This window comes from Acomys minous (assembly GCF_964271855.1).
Source record: "Acomys minous genome assembly, chromosome: 1".
NCBI lineage: Eukaryota > Metazoa > Chordata > Mammalia > Rodentia > Muridae > Acomys > Acomys minous.
This window is the reverse complement of record NC_140483.1, coordinates 185874645-185896828: the sequence shown is the minus strand read 5'-3', so window position 1 is coordinate 185896828 and position 22184 is coordinate 185874645. Positions and strand designations below refer to the sequence as shown.

The 22184-nt window shown below is 46.2% G+C and overlaps 1 long non-coding RNA gene across 1 annotated transcript in view; it reads left to right on the top strand.

Moving 5' to 3' along the window:
• Window positions 1-260: 260 nt before the first annotated feature.
• The window catches only part of LOC311597066, a 52006-nt gene continuing 30082 nt past the window's right edge, over window positions 261-22184 (top strand). The window contains exon 1 of the long non-coding RNA XR_014779081.1: window positions 261-870. This is a non-coding gene — a long non-coding RNA (uncharacterized lncRNA). The remainder of the gene's footprint in view (window positions 871-22184) is intronic.

Here is a 22184-nt window from a genome sequence, read left to right as displayed (position 1 = left end):
CAGTCACGCACCGATACACGCAGCGTCACTTAGGGGAACTTTGATTCTTCTGCAAGCAAGACAGAAGGATCTCTACTAAAATCCACAATGGGTCCACAATAGAAAGGCTTATAGGGTAGAGGAAGAATTTTTTTATATAGAGAGAGCAGAGGACAATTTTGTTTTCTTAGTATGCAGTCGTATGCCGTGAGGTGGTCCTGAAGAGGAGGGCAAATGATCCATGTGAAGAGGAGTTTGTTGGTGGGGAAGAAGAAAGCAGGGGGCTTGGTGAGCATGGTGGCCTCTAAGCCTATGATTCCAGGAAACTGAGTCAGGCAAATCCAAAGTTTGAGTCCAGTCTTGGGTATTCAGTGAGACCCTACTCCAAAAATAACCAGTAGGTGCTGGAGAGGTAAAATGTTTGTCTTCCAAGCACAAGGGCCTGAGTTTGATTCCCAAAATACACATTAAACCAAACCCAACCCAAAAGCAATAAAACGTTGGACATGGTGTTTATTATCCCAGCCCTGGGGAGTCAGACACAGGGGAATTCCCCAGTCTCCCCAGCAAGCCTGCCTAGCCCAATCTTCCCTGGCAGTTTCCTCCAAGATTGAAACACGCAGCTTGGAAGCTTCTTAAGCCAGGTGGTAAACAACTCAAAATAGCTTGAGGAAGTTCCTGAAAGCCTCTAGACTTGGTAGGCTCCTCCCACCCAAGAGCAAACAACAAAGACTACTAAGTGTCTGGTCCCAGACAAGTCAAGCTGCAAGGAAGGGAAAACAGCTGCCTGGAGGAAGTGCAGGCCGGTAGAGCAGCCAGGGTCTGGGTTAGACCAGCAAAGTCACCTAAAGGACACTCTCCACCACGTGGAGCTGCTGTTTTCTGCCTTTGGTGAGCCATCATGCACGCTGGGGTGAGATTTAGTGGTATAGCTGTCTTTGAGTAATTTCTGCATCTCTGCGTAACCCCTAAGAGTCCTGTACTTACAGTAATATTTATTTATTTTTAAATTAAAAAGTTATTTACCCCCAGTAAAACTCATTAGTTCATCATGTTAGACTCATATACTTTGGCCTGTTGTGAGTTCCCTGGTGTGGAGTGAGTAGATATGTGTGTGTGTGTGTGTGTGTGTGTGTGTGTGTGTGTGTGTGTGTGTGTGTGTCTAGTGTCTCCCCAGGAAACATTTTGTCACACAACACCTACTTGGAGAGTTCAAAGCCAGTGACAGGCCCTGCCTTACAAAAAAAGATAGACGATGCCTGAGAAATGCTAACCAAAGTTGTTCTTTGGCCTCTATGTACACATGCATGTTCATTTACTTACACACCCATGGGCATGTGCCCCCCCTGTGTGCACGTGTGTGACCCCCTCCACCCAGGAACAAAATGAGAACAAAAATAAAATAAAATAAATGGAAGGATGGGCTTCCTGTAACAAATCTGGTTTATCTGGTAACAGGGTTAGTACAATGCCAGAAGCTGGTAGACCACGCTAACTGGAACTTTTACAACCTTAGTTGTAAAACAATGGGCTTTCACAACCTTAGTTATTTCTATCCCCAAATGTCGTAAGTATCACTTTTTAATTCCAGCATACTGATAGGAAAGAGGAAGAAAGAGTTGTTAAATGGTATTAAAATAGAAAAGCCATCGGTGAGCATCTATACAGCCCCGACTCAGGCTTTGTACATCAGTCACTTGCATTTATATTTTAAACTGACTGCATGCCAACTTTTGCCTCTATCTTGTGGCTTAGCTAGCAAAACTGAGGCCTGTGTGTAAGGGAACACCTCCTACTCACGCAGCCTAGACCTACTAGCGCGCCGCCTTTGTGGTGGCTCGTCTCCTGTGATTCCCCGAGGCACATCCTGGGCCTGCATTTTACATCCTAAGACTTTCAAGTTTACTGTTTAGTGCATATGTCGGATGGGTATTAAAATGACAATGTAGTCACATCAGTCCTCTGTACTCAGCAAGATAACAGTGGGAGGAAATTGAAAAAGGGAACTGAAACCTTGTGGTGGTTATCAGGAAAACTTCTCAGAGGTAATGACACCTAAGTGGGGCCTGGGGTTTAAGGCAGAGAGTATTTCAGGGGAGCCTTGGAGCTTAGGAGTGCCAGGCACTGATCCCGACATTCCACTTATAGCAGCTGTAAAACGAAATCCATTCTCTTGCTTTTCCCCAGCAGGGGGAGAATTAACAGGCAAAAGAGGAACTGGGACTGCTCAGTTTCATAAGGAGTGCTATAGCTTGGGTTTGAAATGCCTCTTAGGGGCCTGCGCTTTAACAGTTGGTGCCCAGTTGGTGGCGCTGTTCTGAGTAGTCGCGGAACCCTCGGTGCACGGTTGGTCTGTACAGTCTGTTAGGTGTAGGCTGTGAGGCAGATAGCATGGCCCTGCTTTCATTCTCCCTCTACTCGATCTGCCACAATGTGTGAGAAGTCGGCCCGGCCCGGAGCAGCTTCTGCTGCGCTGGGACCGAACTACGAGCTAAAAATCCACCTCTCTTCTCTTAAGTAGCTCTGTCATGGGACATGGCCTTACTACAGACACCACTATGCTAGCAGATAGTTTAACCCCCAAAGCGACAAGGGATAACGCTCTTCTAAAAAATAATAGGCCAACACAGTGGTAATGCGCGAGCTAGAGCAAACTGCTGTATTTGAAGAGCTTGAAAGATTTCAAAGGCAAGGAAAGAAACTCGCATAAACTGCTTGGAACATTTTACTCGTTTTAGAAATCCAGGCATAAACCAGCACGGCCTTGTTGGTAGAAATGCATTGCTACTCGTATATTCTATCCAGAGCCACACTGAATTGTTGTGGTCTTAATGTAAAACCAAATGTTACAGAAATCTGTGTATACATGCAAGGTGTACAGAGATGGGGTATATGTAGACCCAGAAGGACTGTCTTGTGGACTCTCATGGAAAGATGTAGAAATATTTGTCTCAGATAGGTAGGCATAAGGCATCTATCTTCTTTGATTCCTTACAAGCCCTTCTTCTTCTTCTTCTTCTTTCCTAGACTGAATAAGAATCATTTTAACTCGGTGTCATTTACTCTTACATGAGATATCCTTCTTAGATAAATCTCTAGCCACAGAAATGGAAAACAGTTCTAGTAAGAGGAATGGAAATTAATTAGGAGGAGGAAAGTTTTAAAACCGTGAAAACTTCTGTGACTTCACTATGAAATCTCTGAAGGCTCGCCTGTTTGGACAGCACCCCCTCTGCCGCCCCAGCTGGTGGTGATCTTGGGGAAGGTTGAGCAACTTATAGGAGGCAGAGCCTCCCTGGAGGAAGTGGGTCACTGGGGACAGCATTAAGCTGTGAAGATGAAACCTAAATTGCAGTGTAGATTCCAGCACCATAGGATGCCCACGGAAGAAAGCTGAGCGCGTGCAGTGGTGGAAACAGTCTGCGACAGGCTGTGTATGCTGCGGGCAGCAGAAGGGGGGGGGCATGACCAACTATGCTCTTCAGAACCAAGATGACTCCATTATGAGTCCCAGAAGCCAAACACAGAGCTGCAGGACTTGGTGTTTACTAAGTTTTGGTGCTACTTTGGTCTGATCTTTCCTTGCTATGCCCCCATTTCCCTTTTTCCACATAGGAATGCATATTCTGTGCCAGTGAATACAGGAAGTATGAAATTCGGTTGTTTTTTTTAAATTTTATTTTATTTTACAAGGGTCACAGTTAAGAGATTGCCTTGCGTGAAAAGACTTTGGACTTTTGGGCAGTGTTAAGATTGTTAAATACCACGAGAGCCTTTGGAGTTAGACTGAATGCGTTTTTCATCAAAAGATGGCTGTGGTCCAATGAGAAATGTCTCTAGAGGCTCATATGTTTGGACACTTGGTTCTGGTCCCCAGCTGGTGTAGTTATTTGGGAAGGTTGTGGAATCTTTAGGAGGTAACGTCTTGCTGGAGGAAGTGAGTCATGCAGGGCAGGCTCAGAGGCCTTATATTCTGGCCCTACTTCCTGTCTACTGTCCACTTCCTTAGACTTACTGTATTGTGATGGGCCAGACTTCGTGTCCTGCCTGCTGCCAAGTCTTGCCTGTCATGATGGACTGCAACCTTCAGTAACTGTAAGCCAAACAAATGCCCCTCAAAGTTGGTTTTGCTCTTTTAGTTCAATCACAGCAACAGAAGAGAAAACAAGACACTTTTTGAACTTGTTTTTTCATCTGTAAACTGGGCTTGATTTCCCATCTTATAGAATGGCTGTGGCATTAATTAACAGATCACATGACTCTATCATTAGGCTGTCCTGCTTGTTCTTCATGTTTTAAGAAGATGACCCTCCCACCCCTGTCCCCCAAGAAGCCCTGGTGCTCAAGATTTCAGCAGCAAACTTTGGGAGAGGAACCAGTAGGTTTTGATCGTTTAGTGTTCCAGGCAGTGTGACAGCGCTATAGACTTTCAGTACTCGCTTTAGAATTAGAGGAGAATCAACAATGGTTTGGGATGTCCGAGGATTATGATTGGAAAACAAGTGCACTGGTTGGAGAGAAAGAGAAAAACTGCTAGTGAGAGAAATGGAGGGATCCCTGCCCATAGAGGAAAGCTTTTGCTTTAGAACATGGTTTCATGGGAGTGTTTGGTCTCCAAGAGTCTCTGTGATCAATGGAAGGAAAACTCTGGGTGAGAGAAGAGAGAGCCAAAGAGATTCTAAAATAGTGCGAAGTTGGGAGCTTGAAGATGACCCATCCACCCAACCCCCATCCTTCCATGCGCCACCTATTTCTAGCTCTTTCTTGTACTGGTTGGTATCTGGAGGCCACTTACCAGGTGAGATGGTTTTTGCCTCTTCGTTTTATTAGTTTCCCAATAATTACTGGCATTGCTAACAGTACCACCCTGGACACATGGGCATGTTTTTCCCCTTCCAAGTGTGTAATGGTAGATATGGACTTAGGACTTTAGGGCATATTTAGAATCTCTTCCTGATTAAGAAGTTGTCAAATGGGACAAACTGTATTTCAAATCCTCTTAGATGTAATGTTTTTGACTCAACTATTGAGATTGCTATAGAGTTTTATGAGACTGTCTCCAGTCACTTATTCATTATTCGCCTTTATTTCATATAAAATTATTTGGCTGGATGGCCTTTGTTTCATTAGAGTATGAGGAAGGCTCCCACCTCTGGCTTAGGCAACTTATGATAAACACATCCTTGGGTTACACCTTTATGAGTCTAATGCTGGAATTTCACTCTAAGGCACAAATTATCCTAAAAATATGTAGAAGCCAGCTTTCCAGACCCCAAGCTGAACATATAAATCCATAGTGCAGGAGTCCGAGGTTACAGACTATAGCAGAGGCAAGCCTTAACAAGGCCTGGTGGAGAGAAGCTTCTGGAAGCTATAATGATTAGCTTGCCTCCCGGTCCCCATCCTTTTCCCCCAGGTGTAGCCACTTAGCCTACACCTGTGGGCCCAGCCCTGCTCCACTCTGGGTTCAGTCCCCTCCCTACTTAAGAGGACTTTAAAGAACTCTAGGCCATTAGTTCAGTCAACTAAGGACTATCACCCAGTGAGTCAGATTTGCGACCTGATTTCCTCGAATTCCTTGGATTCTCCGATCTCCGTGCTGTGTCTGAAGTCCAGTTTCATGAGTCTTTCTCATCTTTACCCTAGACCACCTGCACATCTGGAATATTGGCAATGCCATTAAGAGACTTTAGCAGCACCAGGATTCCACACAGAACTTTATAGCCTCCAACTGCTGCTGCTTCTGTATCTCAGTCTCCTCCTTTCAAGCATCCTTTTCTTTTGTCCCTATTACAGTTCACCTGGTCTCTGGCCTCTAGTCCACTTTTTAATTTTCCATTTGGAGCCATCTGTGACTCAGAACTGTGCTAAGTCTATGGATGTAAATTGTCTCCTGATAACTCCTAGCTGAGCAGAGAAGGAAGACATGGAAACAAAGTGATCCCACCCACTAGGGGAACCACATGTGAGGTGATGGGAAGAGAAAGTGGGGCAGTTACTCCTGGAGGCTCCGTGATGACTCTGCCCACAGAGGAGAAAAGCTGGGCCCTAAAGGACAGGTAGGAGTCTTTTGCGTAGACGTGGTGGAGGACTGTTCCAGCAAAGAAGCAATAGGAGGCGTATGTGTTTGGAGGTATTTCGAGCAATCATGGGAGGCTGAAGCGAGGGTTGGGCATGAGGTCAAGCCAATGAACCAGTGGAGGCCAGTGATGGCCTTGAACATAATAAATCCCCATAAACATGTTAAAAGTAGAGAAGGGTGCTGCTAACCATGCCAAACCTAGTGTTACTTTTCATATAATATTGTAAGTGTGAATAACATACACTAAAAGAAACTAACATTTATTTCCCAAAATGAAATTCTAAGATGTTCCTGAGTGTTTCTAATAGCTGTGAGCAGAGGTTAAAAACTGATGGCATAAGTAGGTTAACCATGGCCTTGGGAGCATCAATGAGTCTTGTGATAGGAATGTTCTGGAACCCATTTGACCAGCATTACTTTCTCTGATAGCATCTCAAGGTACTAAAGTGTTGAGCGAAATGTGCTGGGGTGCGAATACAAATGCTCCCCCAGTCCTACACTGTTCAGAACATTTGCAAAAAGCTATTCCTAGGATGAAAGAGGATGCTCTTGGCAGGTGCTAATAAGCATGGTGAAGCTGCCTGCCTATCTGCCCTGATTTGTCTTGAGGTTCCATTGCTGATCTCTGTGACATCACAAGGCTACAGGTGTCATGGCGCTATAAGGTGCCATTGAAGACCTCTATGACACCACAAGGCTACAGGTGTCATGACATTCTTAATGTGCCGTTGCTGACCTCTGTGACCTCAAAAGGCTACAGGTGTCATGACACTGTAAGGTGCCATTGCAGACCTCTGTGACATCACAAGGCTACAGGTGTGGAGTGTTCACAGAGTGTTGGCGTAGTGTCAAAGCAAAATGAGTGAACTTCTGTGAGGAAGACACCAAGAGCAAGGAGAGCAGAGGCTGGAAGATACACTAGAGTGGATGAGACACTAGAAATGGGATTCGGAGCCTATTGCCAAATTCTGAGCTTTAAGTGTTTGGGTAAAGTGACAAAGCACTCAGTTTCCCATGCCTGAAAAGGCAAGATTATACTTGACTATGTTCACAGCCTGAGTATCCCTGTGTGAGGTAGGATTTCAATAAACTTTAAATTTGTTTTTTTTTTTTTCTTTCTCTTGGGCTTAGTTGTCTTATATTACTAGGGTTGCTGGTTCCTATTGAGATTAAAAGTAATATTCCTTTGAAAATAGCAGGTTCTTTGGAGATGTTGGATTATGGCAGGTTTACATTTTGTTCTTTTTATTTTGTCTTTTTATTATATTAAATCCATTACTTTTTATAATAAGGAAACAGACAAATGTACACTGGTTCTCTCTTTAAACACTTATTATAGGTACAAAGAATGGAAGATTCCTTCATTTGGTAGGAGCCGTGTAGGGAAAAGTTGAGGTCCCAGACCTGTTTCCAAACACTGAGGCCAGCATGGCTTAAGATGGCCAGAAGATTCTTTGTAAATATGTGTTAAATGAGTAAATGCCAGTGTGGTTGATGATACTAGCTATCATTGGCCCTCTTAAAGTCATCCATTTCCTGTTATCTGGTTCCTTCTATGGACTGTTGGTGAGGGATGAGTGAAGCAGTCGTGGGTGAGCACTATGTGGCCACACCTACTGTATAAGTTGGGAGGTCAGTTTAATCTCTAGGCTAAATCCAGAGACCTGGACTCAACCACAGGCCGACCTATCAAGTCTTGGAAGTCTTCAGCCAGTCAAGGCCATGCCTGCTTTGCAATGGACGGTACGTGTGTTGCTTTCCATGAATGGTGGAGTGGTTCAAAACATGAAGCTGGCTGTAGCACATCTCCATCTCACAGAACACGTTTAAAAAGTAACTTTTTTAAAACAAGTCCTCATACACTGGCACCCTTCCTGCCGGCCCTTGTGATTTTGCACTGAGGGTGCATTTTAATTGCTGCAATGTGCTACACAGCCCAACCAAATGGAAGAGTAACAAGCCTCACTTACCATTTGGAGACGTGATGGAAATGCCAGAAGTTAAAACTCCAAGGACTAGACACGTAACAGAGGCGCCCTACTCTCTCCAAAGAAGCTCATTAGTTTTTGCTTTCTCACATTCTGTTTGCCGTGGCCTGCTGCCAGAAATGGTGACGGCAAAAGATAATAATTGAGAGTTGAAAATATGTGAAGAGTGGCTGGCCTGTGGGGGACCTCAGGCAGCTGGGGGAGTAGTGCAGGTAGACAGCGGCTGGGAGGGAGGAGACAGACAGAAAGACAGAGAAAAATGCACAGAAAGTAAGCACATGGACACATGGGGAGACGGAGAGACAGTGACGGAGACACAGACGACAGAGCCAGAGGACAAGGACACAGAGACTGTACAGAGGAAGATAGACCATATCTGAGCCAGAGTCTGCAGCAGCTGAGGCTCATTTAAAGGTCGAGGACACATTGAAGAAAAGACCAGGACTATGGTCATCCACATCATCTTAAGCAGTTTGTATTCTTCCCACAACAGTAATGAGACAGAAACTGGATTTCATAGTAGGCCAAGAGGGCCACGTACAAGGACGATGGTCCACACATGGCTGTAGCTGGTCAGGCCACAGGTTAAGTCACACAGTGCCCCTTCCACTCCCACCTACTCACAGGTGAGCCTGGACTTCACCTTACCTTATCATGGATTCTTTGAATACATAGACCAAGATCATGCATCTTCCCAGACTGAACCAAGTTTGCTAAAGAAGCACAGATAGGTGGATTTCTGGTGACCAAATTTCTTTCCTTCCTTCCTTCCTTCCTTCCTTCCTTCCTTCCTTCCTTCCTTCCTATGGCTTCCAGATGCCCTACAGTTCCCTCCACTCTCAGCAGATGCTTGCGGAGAGTGCTCATAGAAGGGTATCAATAGATGCTGTCAATCCTGGAAGAGCTCCCCCCACCCCCCAGCATGGCACCAGCAACCAAGTGAGCCACAACTTGGGACAAGGGATGCAGGAGCCCTGTACACACAAGGCTTTGACAAATGCCACTGTGTTCAGGCAGGCTTGGGTCTGAAAGGAAATGTCAGGGAACAAAAAAGGAAAAGGAGAAGAAAGGAAGAAGCAGCTAGCATTTACTTTTGTGCCAGGCGCTGCCACATATGTTATTCATTGAATCCACACAGTAACCCAGCAGGTGGCTATTTTTATCTTTGCTCCCCACCCCCCCCCCCTTCGATAAGGAAAAGAAAGTTCCGAGAGGTTAAGAAACCAGTACAAAGTCTCTCAGCCAGCCAGTGACAGAGTTGCTTGCCTAGGACTGTTGCTCTGTTGCCCCAGATTCCTCTCAAGGCCTCATGAAATTCATCATCCTCCCTGGAGACAAAGGGCTGCTGCTAAGTTGTCATTGAGACAGGCTGGGAACACAGCCGGGCTCTGGCTGCTACCCCCTCCCCCAGAAATGTATGTTTCCACAATGAGGTTTTCTCTGCAAGTTAGTGATTTTATGGCTCTCAGCAAAAATCTGTGACACCAGATGTTAAATGCAGCAGGAGAAAGCTATTTTCATCATCGGTGAAATCTTGCACAGTGCACCAGAGTCTGGTCACATATCTGACTTCAGGCAACATGTGATCTGATTTCTGTTCACAGAGAGAGAGGCCAGTCAGGGCTGTTTGGGCCTCTGGGTGTTGGGGAGGGGACAGCTTAGCCTAAGACTTCTGTGACTTGCTGGTAAACAACACCTGGCTTGTCTGGAGTCCAGGCCCCTGGGCCACAAATCTAGTTATTTGCAGGGGGCCTGGTAACAATAATGCTGATGGGGTTTGCTGTGGCCACCATTCCCTCAAGTCTTTTCTTACTTCTTTCTTCTTTAGTCATGTCTGCCATCATGTTAATGGGCCAACCCTCACAGAAACTGTGGCTCTGAAACACATGAAACTAATCCCCCGTATTTCCTCTCTTTCTCTTTTCTTCTATCTCCCTCCTTTCTCGCCTTCCTTTTCTTTCTTTCTTCCGAGCAAACAACAGGCAAATACTGACAACATACAATACATGCTAACGCAGTGACAGCTGTGCCCACTTTATGTCACTAGCAAAATACCTGAGACGGTCAACTTAAAAAGAAGAAAGGCTTATTTGAGTTTACACTCCTGGAGACTTAGCGTGCGCACTTAGACCTGATGTTTTAGGGTGAGGAAGGACACCATGGTAGAAGTGTGTGGGAGGCAAGCTGTTTACCTTATGGCATCAGGGAGTAAGACAGAGGAAGAACGGGGACTAGCTTCCTCTCAAGAATCCTTCCGCACGTACCACCCACCTCTACATTCACCATTTAAAGCCCCTTCTAGGATTTTGGGGGACATTTGAGATTCTAACTGTAGAAACTACCCAGTGTTACCTCCACAGGGGTGTCCTGCTGTAAATAGGGGTGCCGAATCACAGCGTTGTTGGAAGTTTACACCAGGAAATGTTTATAGTGATACCAGGATATTGATTGGAAACACTTCAGTGCTCAAGAACCGGAAGCCAGGGTCAGAATGACACTGGTGCCCTGCGTGTTTGTGCCATTTGCTCACCGATGAACTGTTGTCACAGACTCTTGCCTAGGCCTCAGTTGTCCCTTCCCCCCCTTGTTTGAGCCTCTCTATTACTCAACACAGATGCTGAATTCCTACCACAAAGTCTGGGCCTCTGGACCTCAGTTTCCTGCCCGCCTAACCTTGCCTGAGTAGGGGCCTCATTGTCTGAGATCCTCAGCACGGGCAGCTTCTGAGGCTCAGCAGAGCCCTTGCTGAGGTAAGTGGGCCTTAGGTTTGCTTCCCGTTGTGTGTGTGTGTGTGTGTGTGTGTGTGTGTGTGTGTGTGTGTGTAAGGAACAAGACAGCAAGATCTTCCAGGGAAGCAGTGATCACTCAGGCTAGGCCGTGCAAGGCAGTGCACTTTGCTGAGTCCAACGGCCTGGTTGTCAGTTCTATAAATTTAGAAACATGATATTTGTTCTTAAAGTCAGAGTATAGCAGGGTTTGAGGACAGATTCCCTCTAGCCTGGTGTGTGAGCTGGGCCAATGTATTCATTTCCAATGAGAAAGAGCTGTGGAGGGGACAGAACTGCTTGGGTCAGCACATGGTCTGTCTGTAGGAAAATGCCGGGTGAGGGGATGGGGTGCGATGCTTGCTGAAAAGTAGATCTGAGAATGGGGGGAGCTGGGACTTGGTGAGTGCACATGGCCCTGCACCTTTCCCCAGCAGCAGCTTCAGCCGCCAGCCAGTCCACTCACTTTCCTTAGAGCGGGACCAGTTCTTCCCCGTAAGGCTTTCTTCCTAATATTACAGCAAAAACCATTGTTTCCTCTTTGGTAAATAGCACCATACATGGACAGCAATGCAGTTAACTTCTTTCAATATGTTTTTGCCTTCCTGTGATTATTTTTCATAACTTAATTTGATAAATATTTACTGGGCACTTACTATATGCTAGGCTTACCTAAGATTTTCCAAGTTATATTAAAATCAGTCTCTTCAATTAAATTTAAATTGGACAGTATAGATTGTGCTAGGACAATATAGGGGTGCAAGAGTGAACTATATATGCCCTATAAGGGAGATCATACCAGCAATCACCAAATTATTAGGAAGAGTTAAATTATAAGTTATAATTAGGAAGAGTTATATACACACAAAAAATGCATAAAACATTATTACTTCTACACTTGACTGTCTAAAAGGACTTTCTGAAGGGAGTGACATCTAGTTTTGGGCCTGAATAATTGCTAGTAGGTAGAACCAAAGTGAGCATGCATGTGTATGTATGTGCATGTATACATATGAGCTTATATACATAGGCATGCTTATATGTATTTCTGTATAGTGTGTGTGTGTGTTTGTGTGTGTTTGTGTGTGTGTGTGTGTGTGTGTGTGTGTGTGTGTGTATGTGATGCTCATGGCACAATGAACAACACACTAGGAGAAATAGCTGCAATGAACTGGTGAAGTGGACAGGGATCCAAGGCTGTAATGTCTTCTCCAATGTTAAAACTTTGCCCCGGCAGCAAGGGAAGAAGGCTATGTAGAAATTGTAAGCAGGCTGTGAAATAATCCTATTTACGGTTTAGGAAGATAATTCTGTGTATGGAGAGATTTAGGAAATTAATGGCATCCTTACTTGTACTTTCACAGATATTTAAACATTTTTGCTATATCTGATTAAATCGTTCCCATCTGTATAAATTTTGTGTTTTTATTTCAGCACTGGACCTTGAACTCAGGTCCTTGTGCACAGTAGACAAGCGCCCCACTAGTGAGCTATACTCTCAGGCCTTTGATCTTACTTTTAGACATTCCCACTAACTTGTCAAGGCTGACCTCAAGCTGCCTGTGTAGCCCAAGCTGGCTTTGAACTTGAAACCCTCTTTTATGTTGTACATTGCTTCGCAGTTCCTGTACCAGTAAGGTTGGGGAGCGCTTTGTCCACTCTGAGTGGAGGAGTACCAGTTTCTTTCTCTTCTTGTGGGCTGCCTGAAATTCCTCTTAGTGCCACGGAGCGGGAATACGACATTGGAATCGTGCCTATATTCAAAAGGTTGTTTATATTAGTGTTACAACTTTTGGGAAAGGGGCAAGTGGCCTTAACGATGACTTTAAAAGGATCGCTAACTCTGCTTTCACTTATTTAGAATACTAACTGATTTCTGTTATAGAGGAGTCCGATGTGAGAGTGAGGAAGGCAGCTCTAAATGAGGGTCACTGATTGCTTCATGAATGGGTCAGGCTCTGGGGAGGGACACAGATAATCCTGTTAGAGAAGTCAGCATGTCCTAATTGACTTACAATCTGTGAGATCACAGCCACTCCTTCACTCACGTCAGCTGACCAAGAGGAGAACTAAAGTAGCCAGCTCCCCTGGGAATCAGGTTTCCCTTCCCTGGCAGTATGAGGGACCCTCCCCCAGCCTGCCATGTGCCACCACGTGCCATGCCTGGAGATCTCACAATAAGGAGTTTCCTGGTATTTAGAGAGTCACTCTTGACTTTTAACACATGGAGGGATGTGCTGCCTCAATTCCCTTTCTCTTAGCACTTTGTTAGCTGTTAAAAATGTGTGGAAAGCAAGGGAAAGAAGCTTCTAGCAGCAATTTTGAAGGCTGAGGAGCCTGTCCCTGTGAACCCTTCACCCCCCCAGCCCCCACCGTGGCTGTGTGGGTATAAATCTTGACGTTATTTCCTTCTACACGTTGTCCTCACGAAGGCTTTGCTTCTCTCTCCCTCCATCCCTTCCTCTCCTAGTCCTTCCTCTCTCTTCTCTCTCCTCCTTTCAAATCTTGGGACTTAACCCTGTTCCACGGGCATTTACAGGGTAGTACACCTGGGGGTTGCCACTGTGGGCCTGTAGGACTGAGGGAGCTGTAGACGGCTTGTCCAGCGATGATGGGAGCAACCATTCCAGAAGGCAGAAGGGTTTGGGGCTCCTCCGAGGATAGGAGAAGTCACTAATTAGTAAGCGCTGACTTTTGACCATACATTATTTCCTTTGATCTTTATGGAAACCATATGAAGTCAAGATTTTAATATTTATTGTATTTAGGAGGAAGTGAGAGCCAAGGGGAGTAAATAGCATATCCAGTGTTATAAAGCTGGACCCATCTATTTAATGGAGTTCTGAAATCCAGAGACAGTATGGCCAGGTTTTGTTGACACTAAGGAGCCATCGGCAAGGCCACAAAGCAACACAGCATCCTACGCTGAAGAGTGGGGCCCAGTTTTACTATTTCAAACAGGGTCCTTAGAATAGGGCAAGGCTTTTAATAAGAGAGATGGGGGGGGGGATTTTTACATTGAAATTAGATGACAACATCAAATGTAAAGTTTTGTTATCCAAATGAGTTATGAATTTCAGAAAAGTGTCTCAAGGAACAAACAGGCATTATTAGTATTATTTGACCTTGGGCTCAAGCTCCAGCTCCCTCCTGCCACTAATTGGCTTAGTTGTGGGGTTTGTTTTCTCTGCCTTTAAAATGGGAACAGTGAGTCCCCCCTACCCCTGGGGACTGAAAACAGTGTTTATAACATGTCTGGCAATGCTCAGCCTGCTTTGCGTCAGCATCTCTTAGGAGAAACATACATGTTGGGGTCTGAGCTCCTCTCTGTACTTGGGGTATGGCAGGGAAGTGAGAGGCAGCCAGAGTCCGTGACGGGAACCACTAAAGTACTCTGGTCCGCTGCAGACAACTTTTGAGTGTTCAGTTAAGGTCAAAGTTACCCACCCTCCACAAGTCCGTAGAGCATATCCCAGTGAAACCCTGCCTGGGTGTGCCGGGTGTCTCCTCCGAGCTCTCAGGCTGAGGGATTCAGTGTGGTACCAGAAACCACATGCAAGTCATGTAAGACCAATTTCCTTATCCGAAACTGAAATTTAGCGGAGGAAAAATTCTTTATCATGGTGGCTGCAAAAGCAGATGGTGTCCCTCTCAGGGAAACCCAGCTACTTCTGGTCACCCCAAGCACAGGCCCCACCTGCCTGCTCAGTAGTCAAGCTGTCTGCTTTCATTTGCCAGTGCTGCCCCCTGCCTCTTGGACTCCTCCACTTTAGCCAGGTTAAACCCTCTGCTTTTTGAGGGCCATGGCTCTTCCTGCAGACAGGACATCCTTCCCTGTCACCCAACTTACTAGGCACGGTCCCTGCCCTGACACTTTCTGCTCCCTTACAGTTTTGTTTTGTACACAGTGCTGGCTTACTGTTTGCTACCTTCTAGCTTGTTCTAGACCTTGATCTTGACCATGGCTGTCCAAATTCCTGGTGCGAAATCCTAACCTCTGTATCTCAGAGCATAAGTTTATTTGCAGTTTGTCTTTGCAGAGGGAAAAGATAAAAAGGATAAAAGTTTGTCCTGGATGTGGCAGTGCATAGCTGTAATCCCACTCCCCTTCTCTCTCTGAAACACAACCTCCACACAGCCAAGGCTGGCTTGAGCTTGTAATGCCCCTGCCTCAGCTTGCCAAGTGCTGGGATTCCCAGGTGTGCATCACCATGCCTGGCCGAGACAATCACTTCCGTTGTCTATGCCGGGTCTGTGTCTGGTTTATGGTACTTTGTTCCCGCAGCCCTAGCAAATGAATACACATTCTGTAATTTGCTTCTGCAAGATTACATTTCTTCTGTGACCCCTCCCCCCACACCCCCCTCTGCTGGTCCAGGCTCCACTCACAGAAAGCTGGCTTTGCTGTCCCCGGATGGGAACAATGGCTGGCTTATATACGCAGTTCAATAAAAATGCGTTGAGTGAATTTATCACAAGACAGAGAGTTAATAAATGCGCTCCCAGGAGGCCATAGCAGGGACTGGACAGAACAAGTAAGTCCCTTTTGTTATCGGCTTGGTTGTGTCTGCAAGGGTGGGTGGCCTCTGGCAGGCTTCTGTCTATCCTCTGACCAGGCTTGGGAAACCCGAGCCGTTCTTTGGAAGACCTTTGAGGAGAGGAGGGCACAGCCTCATCAGCCTCAGAGAGCAGGTCCAGATGGAGCGTTTAGCACAGGGCTCAGGATCCAGTTACACGTCACTGTGCTGTAGCAGGCACTAATAAGGCCCCGCTGCCTAATGGGCTGTCCTGTGGCGAGGCTGTGTGTAAGGAGCCGGGGAACTTTGCAGGGGTAGGTAGCGCCGGGAGTGGAGGGGAACCAGGAGGAAATGCTGTGCTCTCCAGCCCATTTTCAAAGGAGAGCAACGTTTTCCTCTTTGCTAATTGAAATGCAAGACCATCTTCTGGGGACACAAAGCCTTTTCTTTCTTTGGCACCCTCTCCCATTCTGGTCCAGGCAAAGAACTGCAGGCATCAGTGAAGCATAAACAGCCTTTTCTGAGCGCCTACTGTGTGTCAGGTGCTGCTGCACGTCCTAGAGTGGGACGGAAATAAAGCAAACGCAATGGCAAAGCGCCCTTGAAAGGTGTGGCTCAGAATGCGCCCTTGAGTCACACACTCGCGTTCTTTCATTTTTTGGCCCCCAACTGAGAGTGACTGGCGGCCTAGAAGGCAGGGCACACTGTGGTTAGGTGGCAGCGAGGGCCGTTCTGCATGAATGGCATTGGAGTGGGCGGCTCCGTGGGGGTGGGAGTGGCCAAGGGAGCAGGCGTGGAGAGGAGAGAGGATAAAAACATCCACGTTGCAGTTAAAGCCAGTGCTGCCCTTGGCAAAGAGGGTCGCTGTGGGAAGGAGTGTATGGAGGTTGGAGACCCTTGTATTCAAAGTCCGGGCCCGTGGGTAGACGGCTGACTCAGAACCAAGCACAGTTCTGTTTCAGCTGGCAAGCAGGAAAGGCAGCTCTGCTTCTGAAACAGGCGTAGGAGCCGATAGTTTGTCCCTTACTTCTACGAGGTAAACTATTACCTCTGGTTCATTCCTGAAGACATGGAGGCCCAGAGAGGGGGCGCAACTGATCCTAGTTAGCACAGTCAGTATGGGTCAGCACGAGACCCCCACTTTGGCCTGTCTAATGCCAAAGCTGGCTAGCACTAATGCCTGTGAACGGTGCTGTCTACCTGGCCTTTTTGGTCAATGCTTCCTCCTTTGTCTCTTTGGGTTCTCCCAGTGTGCAAATGGATCATTTCAGTGTCCCGTGAAGATCCTTCTGGCAACGTGGGACCATCTTCTTCTTTGCGGTTCTGTACAAACCAGTGTTGCTGTCACTAGTACGAGTGAAATGTCTGTATGGGGTGGTTGCCTAAGGCTGCTGTCATGAGTGCCACAAACTGGGGGGCCTGGGAACAAGAGGCATTTTCTGTCTCACAGTTTTGGAGACTGTAAGTCCACAGTCAAGGTCTCATTGAAGCCAGACTCCTTCTGCGTCCCATAGGGGACACCCCTTCCTTGACATATTGCTGTGACACCTCCTGGAAATCCTCTGTGCTGTTGGCCCTGTCTCACTGTCCCCTTAATGTGGTTTCTCTCTGCATGTCTCTGTCCTTGGCATTGCCCAGTAAAGACACCAGTCATATTGAATCAGGGCTCACTCTAATAACTTGGTGACATCTGCAACAACTATTTCTAAATGAAACCCCCTTGCAGGGTTATGACTTCAATGTGTTTTCTCAGAGACATGGTTGACTTAAAGGACTGTAACCAAGGCCCCAAAGTTCCAGAGACGCCACATTAGACGCAATATTGAGTTTTTAAATGTTCAGCACCTGTCTGTCTATCTGTCTGTCTGTCTTCTTTCACTCATTGTGTGACATGCAATATATATATATATATATATTATATATATATATAATATGTGTGTGTGTGTGTGTGTGTGTGCAAATTCATGTGCCTGAGTCTGAGCACACATGCTTGATGTGTGTCTTGCACAATACTTGACAACCTCAAGTGTCAGTCCTCACTTTCCACACTGAGGCAAGTCTCTGCTATCACCAGCTTTATACCCCAGGTTAGCTGGCCCAGGAGCCTGGGGATTCTTCTGTGTCTTCCCTGTCCCAATGGAAGCACTGAGATTACAGACGCAGGCAGGATATGACTCCGGATTTTACATGGGTCATGGGGATTTGAACTCAGGACATCACATCACGAGTTAGGAGAGATGCATTAAACACTGTGCCACATCCTCAGCTCTTAACTTACAGCTCTGAGCAGGGATTCTCTGCTTTCCTCTGCCTTGCCCACACTTTCCTACGGATCTACTTTTGTCTTTCTGATTCACAGTTGGGATTAATTAGCCTTTTCTTTTCTCTTTTTGGTCCTGCAGAACTGTCTTTCCCTACCTATTCCAAGCTGGCAGTGCGCCCTCAAGAAATAGGGCTATCTGCATCCAGGGCATGGGCGACTTACAGTTCACTAGACTTCTAGTATTTGGTCTTATTTGCCTAACCAGGTTAAAAGCTACAGCCTCGCAGAACTGCAAACTGCTGCCTGGCTTGTAGTGACTCAGAAAACTTTGCTGGCTGGCTGATATGTATCCGCTTCAGATGCTGCCCGAAGTGCAGGGTGCCATGGGATAATGGGGCCACACAGCCTGGTGACATGGAGACCCAGGAGGAGATCTGCTCAGACTGGTGCTTATAAAAAGCCATGCCCTGAAGACAGGCTCCATATTCAGTAGTTTTTCTACTTTTGTAAGCCTCGATTCTTCTGGGTAATTACCTTAACTTTCCACCTGACTTCTCCTGTGCTGACCCAGCCAAAATTGCAAGGGGTTTGACTAATCTAAGAACTGGTTGACCAAGAGCTCAACTGATTACAGAGCAGAGGGGGCTCAGGAGAGAATTCTAAAGGCCCCATTGTTCCAGGTATCCTCAGGGAGGCCCCACCCCTCGGGGATCACATTGCCTCCTCCAGTTCTGGGGGAGCGGAAAAGCGTCTCTGCCCTGCCCTGCCCTGCCCGAAGGCTGGCAGGACCTAGGAGCACTGTCAGCCCATCCTTGCCAGCTGCTTCCCTTGTTCACAGCAACCCTTTGTGGGGCCTTGGCGTTTCTTCCTTCCTAAGTTCTGCCCCCTGAGAGTTCCCAGGGACAGCAGTGAGGCAGGAGCAAGCATAGCAGATGCTTAGCCCTGTGCTTTGTTAGTGACAGTCCCAACATTAATGTCACCCAAGGAAGTTGGCAAGAAATCAAAACTTAGAGTCCAAGGATTTTATGTTGGATGACATCTCAGGGATAATTTTGTCCAAATCAATCTTATTTTGCTGGAGGGAAACAGAGGCATGAAACAATGAGGCTGCCTTTCTGATGTGGACAAAGAGGCGAACGTAAGATGCCAAGCATCACCTGCTGTCCCAGGATGGTTCACAGGTCAACACTATAGGATCATGGGCAAAGACCCTATTCAAGCATAGGAGTGTGGGCTGAGATTCCCTTGGTGTTTAGGAATAAACTACAGAAGCTAGTGTCTGACCCCACTCCTCAGCCTCATCTTAGCTAGCCCTCTCCTCCATTTTAGTAAGACTCTAGCAATCTTGGTGTGTGTGTGTGTGTGTGTGTGTGTGTGTGTGTGTGTGTGTGTCTGTAATTACAAATCTCTTCCCACCCCTGGTCCTCACTGCATGGTTTTCCTACATTGTAGGTAATCTTTGACCCATACTTCACCTGGGTAATGCCAACTAACCCTTTTTGTCTTATCCATCTCTATGAGGTGGCATTCTTTGACATCTGCCATCAACATAACACTTCTAATTACCTGCACAGAGCTATGCCTTTTCTTTTAAGGAGCTGTCTATTGGAATTGCGGTGCGTCCTTTCCTTGGCTAAACTGAAAAGCTTGTGAGAGTAGGCCTGTCGGGGATGGGATAGTTGCTGTATATCTGGACTAGACACATGGATAGAGTAAACGACTTTATATCTGTTATAGCTTTGTTAGTCTTATCTTATAGAGAACCCACTGAGATTATCTTACTGAGAATCAGTGCTCAAGCTGGTCTGGGATGCACATATTGTTATACTTAAGTGTGCATACAGAAAAGAAAGGCTCAGAGAGGAAAGCAGCTCCTGGTTAAGACAGTCTATACCATAAGTGGCCATGGCTGGGGTAGAATGCAGTTTTGGCAGGTCCAAAGCTGAATTTTTATTACTATTATGAATTTTTCTTATGATGAATCTGTTGTATCTGAGACAAGTTCCCTGACATGAGCACTGTCAGGGTATATTCTTTACAAAATGTGTCATGTTTTTCCTTTCTGAGAACGCAACCGAATTTGGTGGAGCCAGGTATTGTCAAAGAGTTTGTTAATCCCCAAAGCAGAGTCTTATATTCTGGCTTCACTCTTGGGTCACACTACTGGTCACTATATATTCTCTGGGGTCACAAAGGCGCTCCAGACTCCTGGGTCCTGTGAGGCAAAGGAGAAGCCATCACTGTATACCCTTGCCATGGGTTCTGCTTTTTAAAAAATTTTTTTACCCTAAGTAACAGAGAACAAAGCTCAGTTCTCCAGGGTGCTCTGTTGCCAGGAGTCCCAGTGAACTCCCATTTTTAATCGCCTGCGCATAGTTAAGTGGACAGAGTTAAAGCACTCTAACTACTGAGGTGGTGGGTACTGTGACACCTGTAAGGCCTTCGGTGCAGTTCAGGAAGTAATGCTTCCTTTCCAGTTTACATCAGCATTTAACTGAATTATCCCTTCCAGTTTAGCTTTCACATACTCCATCAAAGAAGAGATTGCTCATTTCCTTGGGAAACTGTATACATCCCCCGTAATACAACTTTTCCCCTTTTGTAAGTAATCTGAGATTTTTGTAACCTTCTCTCCCTACTGTACTCTGCTGGTTAATGTATTAATTTGAAATAAGGTTCTTGACAGAGAAGCCAAGAGAGTCTCTCATCTGAGGGATTAGCATTTCCCTCTCAGGAACGTGACAGCTCAAAGGGCCCTTTCACATCACCAGCATTTAGTCTCTTGTTTTCCAGTGGGGGAAACTGAGGCCCAAACAGGAATAGTTGGTTGCGTCTGTGCTCTTCCCACACTCCTCAATGTAAAGGTCCAGGAAGCCTGAGCAGTGAAGTAGGCAAGTAGGCCCCGCCCTCAAGGAACTTATATCCAGAAGAGCAAACAGAATTATCGCAATAGAATGTACTCAGTGCTTTTAAAAAAAACTTTGTAAAACAAGTACAGTTGTTTGGTTTTTTTAAAAGATGGTTCTACAAGTAGCAATGCAAAGAATGAGTTAAGGTATGAAGAAGATAGGTTGTACCTTCCCCAGGCAAAGAGTGCTGAGAGAACGTTCTAGGTGGAGGGAATGAGGCTCCAGTTGTAGCGGTGATGGGGTGCCTGAACACTCAGGGAGGAAACGTGCAGAGGAAGCAGCTAAGCAGGAGGGTGGGGTACACTCATGAAGCTGGGGGTGCTTCTTAAGATTAGCCGGTGTGCATGTGTGTGTGCACATGTGTGTGCGTGTGTGTGTGCATGTGTGTGTATGTGTGTATTTGTATGTGTGTGTATGTATGTGCATTTATGTGTTTGTGTATGTGTGTATGTGTGTGTGCATATGTATGTATGTCTATGTGTGTGTATGTGTCTCTGTGTGTATATGTGTGTGTGTCTGTGTATGTGTGCTGTTTTGTTATTGTTGTTGTTGTTGGTGGTGGTGGAGAAATGTCTCAGGGTGACAAGTACTGGATGAGCTTCCAGAAGACAGGGAGATTTAGTGTCAGCACACACATTGTGAATGCAACCCAGAATTTTCAACCGGGGGGGTGGGGGTGGGGTTGAGACCCCTTTGGGAGTTGTGCATCAGAAATTCTGCATACCACATACTTACATTACAATTCATAACAGTGGCAAAATTACAGTTGTAAAGTAGCAACAAAATAATTATATGGGAGGGGACAGTCACCACAGCGTGAGGAACTGTATTAAAAGGTCACAGCATTAGGAAGGTTGAGAACCACTGGTGCAGCCACTTACAGCTCCTGTCACAGAATATTTGACAGCCTTTCCTGGCTTCGTCAGGTACTGTACATGTGCATGGACAGACACTCAGGCAAAACATCCATACGCATGAAAAATTTAAAATATATAAAATGTAAAAGAAAATATATATGTAGGGTCATAAGGATCCTGTCAGCGCTATTCAACTATTCCTCACCTTTGTCTTACATTATGCTTTTCTAGAAGGATAATCCATTTGCCTCTGGACAGTGCTCTTTTTCCTCATGATGGCATCTGGACAGTAAGAAGATGTGAGGAAGGCCTTGCTGCCTGCCACTCTTTAGTGGACGTACCTACTGAACAAGGACTTCCTAGACACCTTTTCGGTCTACATCCCCCTTGGATGCCAAGCCATGAATGGTCATAAACGAAGGCAAGAAAGCACAGCAAATGGGAGAGATAGATGAAGAGAGAGTCATACGCACAGAGCCAAGCACAGCAGATGTGTAAAGGCAGGCATGTGCCTGCAACGGCCACCATAGTCACACACAGCCGAGGAGAAAAGGCAGGCATGTGCCGGCAATGGCCACACACAGCCAATGTGTAAAGGCAGCCATGTGCCTGCAATGGCCACCACAGCCATGCACAGCCGATGAGAAAAGGCAGCCACATGCCTGCAACAGCCACCACAGAAGGCAGAAGCATGGGCTGATGTTAGTCTCTAGGTTAAGTCATTTGCCAGGATTCACCAGGAGACTGACAGGATTGCCTAGATTTTCAACCAGACGACGCATGAGAACAGTGCTAACACCCACTAAGCTGACTTGTAGGCATCA